The sequence below is a fragment of the Neoarius graeffei genome, chromosome 3, assembly GCF_027579695.1.
Source record: "Neoarius graeffei isolate fNeoGra1 chromosome 3, fNeoGra1.pri, whole genome shotgun sequence".
Lineage (NCBI taxonomy): Eukaryota > Metazoa > Chordata > Actinopteri > Siluriformes > Ariidae > Neoarius > Neoarius graeffei.
Genome location: NC_083571.1, coordinates 71,201,971 through 71,212,262, shown reverse-complemented (window position 1 = coordinate 71,212,262; position 10,292 = coordinate 71,201,971). Strand labels below are relative to the sequence as shown.

General features: G+C 41.8%; 1 protein-coding gene across 3 annotated transcripts in view; it reads right to left on the bottom strand.

Moving 5' to 3' along the window:
* Positions 1-10,292, bottom strand: part of LOC132883512 (uncharacterized) — a 112,121-nt gene continuing 101,829 nt past the window's right edge. For 2 of the 3 annotated variants that reach the window (XM_060917223.1, XM_060917224.1), the window contains one exon: positions 4-9,281. The gene's annotated coding sequence lies outside the window, so the exon portion shown is untranslated. Of the gene's footprint in view, positions 9,282-10,292 lie in introns of all 3 variants that reach the window. The other variant, XM_060917226.1, reaches the window with a different exon arrangement.

Below are 10,292 nucleotides of genomic sequence, written 5' to 3'. Positions count from 1 at the left end.
CACCGGCCACGGGGCTCGAACCCGGACCTTCTTGCTGTGAGGCGACAGCGCTAACCACTACACCACCGTGCCACCCGGAAGCATTTGTCTCCAAGAAAAATTTTATTTGGGCTGAGATGAACTCTACAAATTTATCATCCAATAATATGAGAGGGTTGAATCTACAGATTCTGTTGGGGGGAGGGCGATTTGGAAGAACTAACTCAAATAAAAATGGTACTGTGGTCGGATATTACAATGCTGTTATAGGAGCAGGATTTAACCTCAGGTAATAGTCTATTATTGAGCAGGGAATAGTTTATACAGGTATAGCTGTGATGTACATTAGAGAAAAAGGAATAAGCTCTGGTATGGGGGAATTTAAACCTCCAAACGTCTGAAAGACCACATTGATTCATAAAGTCACTCACAACCCCAGCTGACCTAGAAAGACTAGTAAGTCTTGACTAGTAAATACTAGTAAGTATTTTGACGATCTGTCCAATAGGACATCTAATATGAGATTGAAATCTCCCCCTAATATAATAAATCCATTATCCAGCTTGGGAATCGTCAAGAACAATAAAAATAAATAAATAAATAAATAAATAAATAAATAAATAAAACTGCTGTCATCACACTTAGGGGCATATAAATTTATCAAAAATCACTGGGTTATTAAAGAGCTGTCCAACAACAATAATATATCACCCATTAGGATCGCTAATTTCCTCTTCAGATTGAAAAGAGATGCTTTTGTTTATCAATATCGATGTCCCTCTGGCTTTTGCATTAAATTTGGAGTGATACACTTGACCAACCCAGTTTCATTTGAGACTGGCAATGTTGGCATTGCACAAATTAATTTCTTGTAGGAATGCCACATCAACCTTCAAATGTTGCAAGTGAGACATGACTTTTTGTCTTTTGACTGGATTGTTAACCCCTTTGACATTCCAAGACACAAATTTAGTGGGGTTATCGGTCACTTTATATGACTGACCTACCATGATAGTCTAAGGAGTAGAAATAAAGGAGGGGGAAGCAAGTTGACAGCCAAGGGATGATATCCTGTTTGAGTACACAGCGCAGTAAGCAGAGGTGGGGGGGTGCACAAAAAGAAAAGAAGGGGAAAAAAAGGAACAAAAGGAAAATGATGATAAAAATAATTATAAGAAGAAGAAATAGATACAACTCCTTATTAACCCATTTCCTAGTTTTGGTCATCGCTTAGTGCTTGATACTACCTTGCACTTTGAACTCTGTCCTTATGAAAAATCAGATATGAGACAGAAGAAAACCTGTATTCAGGCTTGGTAAGTCGCTACCTCTTAAGTATTCAGGCAGCCAAAAAGAGAGAACAATTTCCTAACTGACATCTATGTCGACCAGCAGTCATTCTGTGTGCGCCAGTGGAAAAAGATAAAAAGTAAAATAAATAAATAAATAAAACATTAAAATTAGAGAAAATAAAAAAAGTAAAATACAGTAATTCATAAATAAGATAAAATTAAATAAGTGCAAATCTAAAAATAAATGAGTGAATAAGAATGATGGCAACAAAAATAATAACCTCAGAGCTGGTATTAAAAAAGTATACAGTTAGATGTCATTAAGATCTAAGAATATACTTCTGACAACTCTCTTAGAATTACAGAGAAACCTTTTAAACAAGTACCCACAGCTTAAAGGAGATACACAGAACCATGGCCTCACTTTTGTTTATAAATGCCTTGAGACCTCAAGAATGGCACAGAAATAGTTTTAAATATTAACAATAAATCTAATATAGTAATTTTGATGATTAAGGTGATTTATATAGATAGCGGTCTGAGTGAATGACCTTGACGTCTGTAATGTCACAGCAGGAAATCTATCAGTCTCATCGCCATTTCCGCTATACTAAAACACAGAGCTGACTGCAACTCCGATCCTCCATTTTGAGCTAATTTATCGCCATGTCACGTAGATGTGTTACTGGACAGTGCAGCAATACAACAGAAGGTGGATTTACGTTGGCCCAAGAATGTTCAAACTGCAAAGATTTGGACACGTTTTGTGAGTTGTTCACGGGCACATTGGGCGGCTATGAAGTGGTCTCTCCTCTACAAATTTTACTGAAGACTCGTACAAAACCTCTGATCTGTTGAGGATTGTTGGGGTTATCCGTCAGCCTAGCAATACAGCCTTAATAAGCCTGTATTGAAAGAGGGTGCAGTACCAACAATTAAATGAAACTACAAGAAAAGGAAAGTATTTATTTATTTTTAAAAAGGAAAGTAAGTTCAGTTGCATCAGTTCTCCTGGAGTGAGCTGAGTGTTGTTGCTAAAACCTGGGACGGTATGGAACGGGACGGGACATATCGCTCGGGCAATGACCTCCCCGCGGTTGTTGCTAAAACCAGGGACGTCCTGTTCCATCCCAGGTTTTAGTAATTGCCTGAACCGAGCAGTAATGGCGGAGTACTCAGGATGGAGAAAATGGAGAATGAGTGGAGCAACTGTCTTATTTCTCAACTGGATATTGCTGCCATCTCGCACTTACGGGGAAGAAGCGAATGAACGGAGAACTGAACGAACAACTGAAAGTCAGATTGTTTCAAAACAATCGGCCACAAGATCGTCCTTCAAGAAGCGAGAACACAGACGGGTAAGTTCCGACTCTCATCTCATCTCATTATCTCTAGCCGCTTTATCCTTCTACAGGGTCGCAGGCAAGCTGGAGCCTATCCCAGCTGACTATGGGCAAAAGGCGGGGTACACCCTGGACAAGTCACCAGGTCATCACAGGGCTGACACATAGACACAGACAACCATTCACACTCACATTCATACCTACGGTCAATTTAGAGTCACCAGTTAACCTAACCTGCATGTCTTTGGACTGTGGGGGAAACCGGAGCACCCGGAGGAAACCCACGCAGACACGGGGAGAACATGCAAACTCCACACAGAAAGGCCCTCGCCGGCCACGGGGCTCGAACCCGGACCTTCTTGCTGTGAGGCGACAGCGCTAACCACTACACCACCGTGCCGCCCTAAAATCAGTCTTAGCTGAGCAAATCGGTAACAGTATTTCTTACTTTCACCATAAATTTTTATTGATATGACTTTGCTCTATAGCTGTCAAAGGCCTCTGCCTTAAAACCGGTTACCGCTGTGATGTCACACACTCAGGGCTGGCTGGCTCAGCGGGGCAGCTCCAATGCCAACTTTGCAGTCGATTTTAACTCTCAAAAATATATTTTTATTCCCCATTTATGCAGCATACAAGAGTCGAGGATGGAGATACTATCCATTTAGAAATGTATTTAAAAATAAAGGCTCTGCGTATCTGCTTTAACGTGACGTACAATAAACCATGCCAACATGAACTTATTAGAGCAAAAAATAGATGTCCTTATTTCTTAGTTGCTTTCGCTGATATCGAGGTACAGTAACTGAACGAAAACAAACAAACAAACAAACCTCTGTGACCTGGAACCTTATATAAAACCAAATACTTGTATAACAAATGACTTTACTGGTCAGATTGTGCCGATGAATTAAAGATATTACAGGAAAAAGGGGCCGTTGTATCGCGTTACTCTATGAGTATTGATAATGCCTTGAGGTATGCAATTTAACTTTTAATTAACAGAATTAAGAGGTATAAACTTAATCGCTACTGAGGAGTTGTTAATACTTCCATCACGATATTTATATATACACAATCTACCTCGTAATCATCCTATAGGTTGTCTATTTTCAAGAATAGCAGCAGCCTCGGCGGGGGTATTAAACTCGTGTCTGGCTCCCTGGCAGAGGTCGGATGGGTGCCCCCAGCTTTCTCCGATATACCTATTATACAGATGTTGCATCTCCTGGATCTATTCTTGAGGTCGTCAGTCTTGAACTTCAGCCGCTCATTTTCCTTCAGGAAGCTGCTAATTGTAGCTGCTAATTTGGATATTCTCCCTTTGATGTCGGTCACTGACTGGTCATGTTTTGCAATCGTGGCATAGTTGGAGGAGATTTCCACTGTCAGTTTTGCGATAATTCGCTCTTCCATGCCGGTGAGCAGCTTCTCTGTGTCAGCCAGGGAAACCACCGGTTTGCTGCCCTCGTTGTGTGCGAGGTTGCCGCTAGACATTAGCTTAGATGCTAATTCGTCATCTTGTCCGTCCTCGCTCCCATTTTCGGCTTTTTTTTTTTAACCTCTATTTCTGCCCATGCTGAACTGGATATGGTGGGTGTCAGTTTTAAGTCAGTTTTGAAAGCGAGCTCACCAGGTTTTAGCGAGTGAATGATGTAGTAAGTCTTAAATAAATGTCAAATGGCTATAGATCCCTCCCGGCTTGCTGCTTACTCCTCCATCCGCCACACCGGAAGTCCCTGAATATTAATATTTGCTGTCAAATTAAATTGTATAGGGGAGAAAATGAAATGATTTTAATTGATGAAAGTTTGCTGTAAAAAGATGGTCATTTGGGCCATAATCAGTGTTCCGTCATTACGACGTGGACGTGAGTAGTCGCAGATCCCATGTGCTCCGGTAAAATATTTATTTTATACATGTAAACCCATTCGTTTGCTTTTATGAAAAGTCTTAGTCGAGTGATATTAGTGCAAGATAGATGTACGTAGGATCCAAAATGAAGTCGAGTAAACCGAGTTTAAGAGCTAAAGATAAGAAGAGAGTAATGAGCGACGCGCTGGACACAGCCGAGCCAAGGGAGAGCGCCCCGAGCCCGGCTGAGCCATGCGACGAGAACGCGCCGAAGCGCTGTGTTTATGACGGCTGCTCCGAGATCAGCACTCTGGGAGCCAAGCAGAGGAAACCATGGATGTGTAAAAAGCACTGCAACAAAATGTACAAGTACAAGAAGAAGAGGGGAAGAACTTCCTGTTTCTACACTGAACACAAAAAATGCCGAAAACCAGTTTCCTAGCTTCGCTTTGTCTTGCATTGTGTGCGTTAACAGTTTTAGCCAGATGTAAAACACCTCTGCAAAATCTTCTAGAAAGACACCATCTACGTCCTGTTTTATTTGGCAGCCCGTCACATGCTGCCTATTTGCCATATGGATCAGAAGCCTACTTCGCTTTGGCTCTCCACCGTTAGTCGGCCATTTTGGATTCACTGTCACTCAATTCAAGATCTCGTGCTCTCAAGTTATTCGCTAGTGGCGTGCTTTTGCTCGGAGGAGACGTGAGCCCCAACCCTGGCCCTTCTAATGCTCCATCTGAGCGTGATTTAAACGCGCTATTTTTAAATGCTAGAAGTGTCAAGGCTCTCATTCCACTCGAAGAGAACCCTTCACGTAAAATATGCAAACTAGCCATTCTGCAAGAGTTGGTCTACCAAAATTCATATGACATGGTTTGCATTAGTGAAACATGGCTGGTTGAGTCAGTCTTATCTTCGGAGATTTTTACAGGATACACTATCTTTCGCAAGGATAGAGTAAACAAAACTGGCGGGGGCGTACTTATTGCAGTTAAGCCCGAAATCAAGACTCGACGCCGGCAAGAACTAGAGAGAGACAATGTTGAGTTCATAGTCGTCGAGCTCTACCGGTTATTCTTTATACATTTTATCATCCTGAACCAGGGCCTGAGGATCTACATGAGTTCAACCTCTCTTTGTAAGAGTCACCCGAGACAGCTTGTTTTATTCTTGTCGGAGACTTCAATCTTTGTTCTGTCATCTGGTCTCCAGACGAATCTACCCCAGCAAACACGGGCGTATCTTCAGTAGATGAGGCGTTTCATACTCTTATGGAGGATAATTTCTTTCGTCAATTCATTCAGGGACCAACTCACATAGCGGGAAACAAATTAGATCTGTTGCTGTGTAACTTTCTGGAGGTTATTGAAGATGTAACAACATACACTCCAGCTGAAAGCAGATTTCCCTCGGATCACTATCTGATAGAGTTCTTCATAAGACTAAAATTTACACGATCCAAAACTGTGCGCCGTAAGACGTACGACTACAGTAAAGCCGATTTTGATGATCTCAGAAGACGTCTGGAACTGGTCTCACTTGACGTATCTCTATCGGACGATGTCGATAATTCCTGGACTCAATGGAAAGATTTGTTTCTAACTGCGGTAGAAGAGTGTGTGCCAGTTAAAATCATACGCGATACAAACACTCTGCCTTGGATTGACGGTGAGGTCAGGTATCTTATGCAGAAGAAATATCAAGTGCTAAAAAACTTTAGGAAAAACAAAACGTCCGAACGTAAACAAAAACTTCGAAATATTAGCAATGATCTCAAGACCCTAGTTAAATGTAAACATCGTGACTATTTGGCTAGGACTGAAGGATCTTTTCGGGACAACCCAAAACTGTTTTGGAGCTATCACAAAGCAATTCTGCACCATCGCTCAAATACAGACGCTGTGATTACTCACAACGGTCAAAGCGCTAGTAAGCCCACAGATAAAGCGGAAATGTTTAACAACTATTTCTGTTCCGTTTTCACTTCTCCCAGCTCAGACAAAGTGTTTTGTGGTTATACATGTCCCTTGAGATCAGATGAAAAAATAGCTGAAATAACGCTAACCGTCAACGAAGTGCGTGACTGTCTATCAAATCTAGATGTAACAAAAGCCACTGGTCCTGATGGAATTCCTGCTCGTATTCTAAAGGAGTGTAGCTCACAAATAGCTCCAAGTCTTTGTGATTTATTTAATCGCTCCTTAAAAACTGGGCGCTTTCCTTCAAACTGGAAATGTGCCGACGTCACTCCTGTTCACAAGAAGGACTCAAAGGAGCCTGCTGCAAATTATAGACCTCTCTCTTTGCTTCCAGTTGTAAGTAAAGTTTTGGAGCGCTGTGTTTGCAACAGACTTTATGATCACATCTCACAACTAATAACATCACTCCAGCATGGCTTTGTGTGCAGTCGCTCGTGCATCACACAACTTCTGTCCGTACTTCACAAAATCGGCGAAGCTCTAGACAAAAACAATCGGACATTTTATATCTGGACTTCGCAAAAGCTTTTGACTGTGCTGACCATACTATCCTGGTCGAAAAGGTGAAATGGTACGGTATCGATGGGTGTCCGCTAGGGTGGTTTCGAGATTATCTTGGGGGAAGAACACAAAGAATGGTAATTGACGGCACGGTCTCTAAGCCTCTGCCCGTGACCTCTGGTGTGCCTCAGGGCAGCCTGGTTGGTCCTGTGCTTTTCACTATTTTTATCAACGATCTTCCCAAGGTCGTGGATAAAGAAACTGGAGTCGCTCTATATGCAGACGACACAAAACTTTTTCGCACTATCCTGACATCCGAAGACAGCGAGCAATTACAGCGCGATCTAGCCAATGCCGAGGGGTGGAGTTATGAATCAAACATACAGTATAATGCCAACAAGTGCAAAATATTGACCGTCACGCGGAAAAAAACTCCAATCATTCACGACTACCACCTGGGCAGCATGTGCCTTCAACGAGTTAACGAAGAAAAAGACCTGGGAGTGGTTATTTCAAGTAATTTAAAATGGGATTCGCACGTCTGCTCAATAGTCAACAAGGCTAATCAGATGCTTGGCTTTCTAAAAAGATCCTGTCCCTTGCTGATGGAAATTCAAGTGAGGAAGACTTTATATTTGTCGCTCGTCAAGTCACAGCTCTGTTACATGTCTGATGTATGGTCCCCTGCTAGTGTCAACCTTAGAAGCCTGTTAGAGAGTCCAACGACGTGCAATGCGCTGGATACTACAACAGCGTATTGGGGATGCCACTTACACAGACAGACAGACTCAGAAGCCTGCACTTGCTTCCTCTGACTTATGATCGGGAGATTAGAGACTTAGTCTTTGTATATAAATGCATTAATGGCCAAACAGATTTGAACGTAAACCTCTACGTGTCTTTTGTAACTCATGACCGGTCTAGGGCCCAAAATCCGAAATTAATTTTAAAACCTGCACACTGCAGAACTTCAACTTATCAGGCCTCATTCTTCAATAGGATTGTTAAACCATGGAACTATGTATGTAAATATTTTTCCCCAGATAAATTCCGTAGCCTACCTGTTTTTAAATCATCCCTGTTAGAGCTGTACTTTGAATTACTGACCTCCACCTATAATACGGACTTTTCATGTACTTGGTCTGTGTACCGTGACTGTGGTTGCCACAGATCAATTTAGTCTAATTTTAATTGTATGATTTTTCTCTTTTATACCTTCAGGGAAACGCCTTGCATGGGTCACCCGTTCGCGTTCTCCCCTTTGAGCTGACTTACTTTATTATGTTTATTTTTATGTTTATTTCTTTTTTTATGTTTATTTTGTAACAGTCCAATAAAGTTGGTAAAATAAAAAAATAAAATAAAAATTCCACAATCACAACCTTCTCACATTGATCCAGAACCAGGCCCTGATTTGTTTTGTGCTCTGCTCCCATCTTGTGGTCAAAGTCTGTATTGCACACAACGCATGAAAATGGTGCTGTTTTTTTTAACACTGCAAGGCCTCATCTCATCTCATTATCTCTAGCCGCTTTATCCTTCTACAGGGTCGCAGGCAAGCTGGAGCCTATCCCAGCTGACTACGGGTGAAAGGCGGGGTACACCCTGGACAAGTCGCCAGGTCATCACAGGGCCGACACATAGACACAGACAACCATTTACACTCACATTCACACCTACGGTCAATTTAGAGTCACCAGTTAACCTAACCTGCATGTCTTTGGACTGTGGGGGAAACCGGAGCACCCGGAGGAAACCCACGCGGACACGGGGAGAACATGCAAACTCCGCACAGAAAGGCCCTCGCCGGCCATGGGGCTCGAACCCGGACCTTCTTATTGTGAGGCGATAGCGCTAACCACTACACCACCGTGCCGCCCCACACTGCAAGGTGATATTATTAAATTTCCTCAGTAAATTAATTTTCTAATGCTTTAAACGATTATTAGTAAAACCTTTAATGAATACACTGAGTGATCACTATACAGAATGGATGAATTGAACACTGACTGACAAATCTGCAAATATCCTAAAACAAAAACGACCATCTGGAACACACAGTAATGTCTGTACTATATGAGGTTAACAATAAATCCAATAATCCATTGATATGAGGTGTAAATCAAGAAAGTTATTAGTACTGATGAAACTGTATGCGTTAAAGAAGTGTGCTAACCTGAGGAAAGCTCACTGCTTATAAGCCCTTTAAAGCAGCAGCATGTAAACACAACAATTACAGCAAAACATCATAATTTCAGCAAGGCACTTTTAAAAATACTCGACCTTTTCACATGATCCTTTTCTACCACATCTGTCACTTTGTGGAATTCGCACTGAAATTTGAGAAACATATGGAACATTCATAAAAATGTAAATTATACAATATATTTTTCCACAATCACTTATTACTTTTCATCATATACTGGTCTCGTAAAGCTAGAGAAAAATAAACAAATAAAGGCTTTAAATCAATAAAAAGGAACAAAAGCTCCAAATTCAGGATTATTTCACTGAACTGCAAAAACAGAAAACAAAATTCTGTAAAACACTGGTGTCACTCAGTAGATCAGTCTGCCATCAAAAGACTTGCATTAAATAATAATAATAATAAGCGGGTGGCACGGTGGTGTAGTGGTTAGCGCTGTCGCCTCACAGCAAGGAGGTCCGGGTTCGAGCCCCATGGCCGGCAAGGACCTTTCTGTGCGGAGTTTGCATGTTGTCTGCGTGGGTTTCCTCCAGGTGCTCTGGTTTCCCCCACAGTCCAAAGACATGCAGGTTAGGTTAACTGGTGACTCTAAATTGACTGTGAGTGTGAATGGTTGTCTGTGTCTGTCAGCCCTGTGATGACCTGGCGACTTGTCCAGGGTGTACCCCGCCTTTTGCCCATAGTCAGCTGGGATAGGCTCCAGCTTGCCTGCGACCCTGTAGAACAGGATAAAGCGGCTAGAGATAATGAGATGAGATGAATAATAATAAGCAGGTAAAGGGTTATCAGTGATTTTCTCATTGCTCTCTGTAACTGACTAACTCCTCATCCTTTACACCTGAGCGGAGTTTATTCATTATTCTACACTCCATACAGAGGATACAGGAGCTAAACCTCTTTCCTGGGGTGATATAGATGACTTGGAACCACGTGATCAAAATGTGCTACGTCATGAGCGTCCACCATGATGGTGGATATACAAAGCAACTAGTATGGCAGCCACTGAAAGCGTGTCTGTAAACAATGCTGAATTTTCTCAGTATTACCACGATTTGAACGATCGAGTGAAGATTTGATACAAGGAGAAGACAGATGTGTGGTTTTGACCCATATTATTTTAAAAAGTCAGACTTTTCTA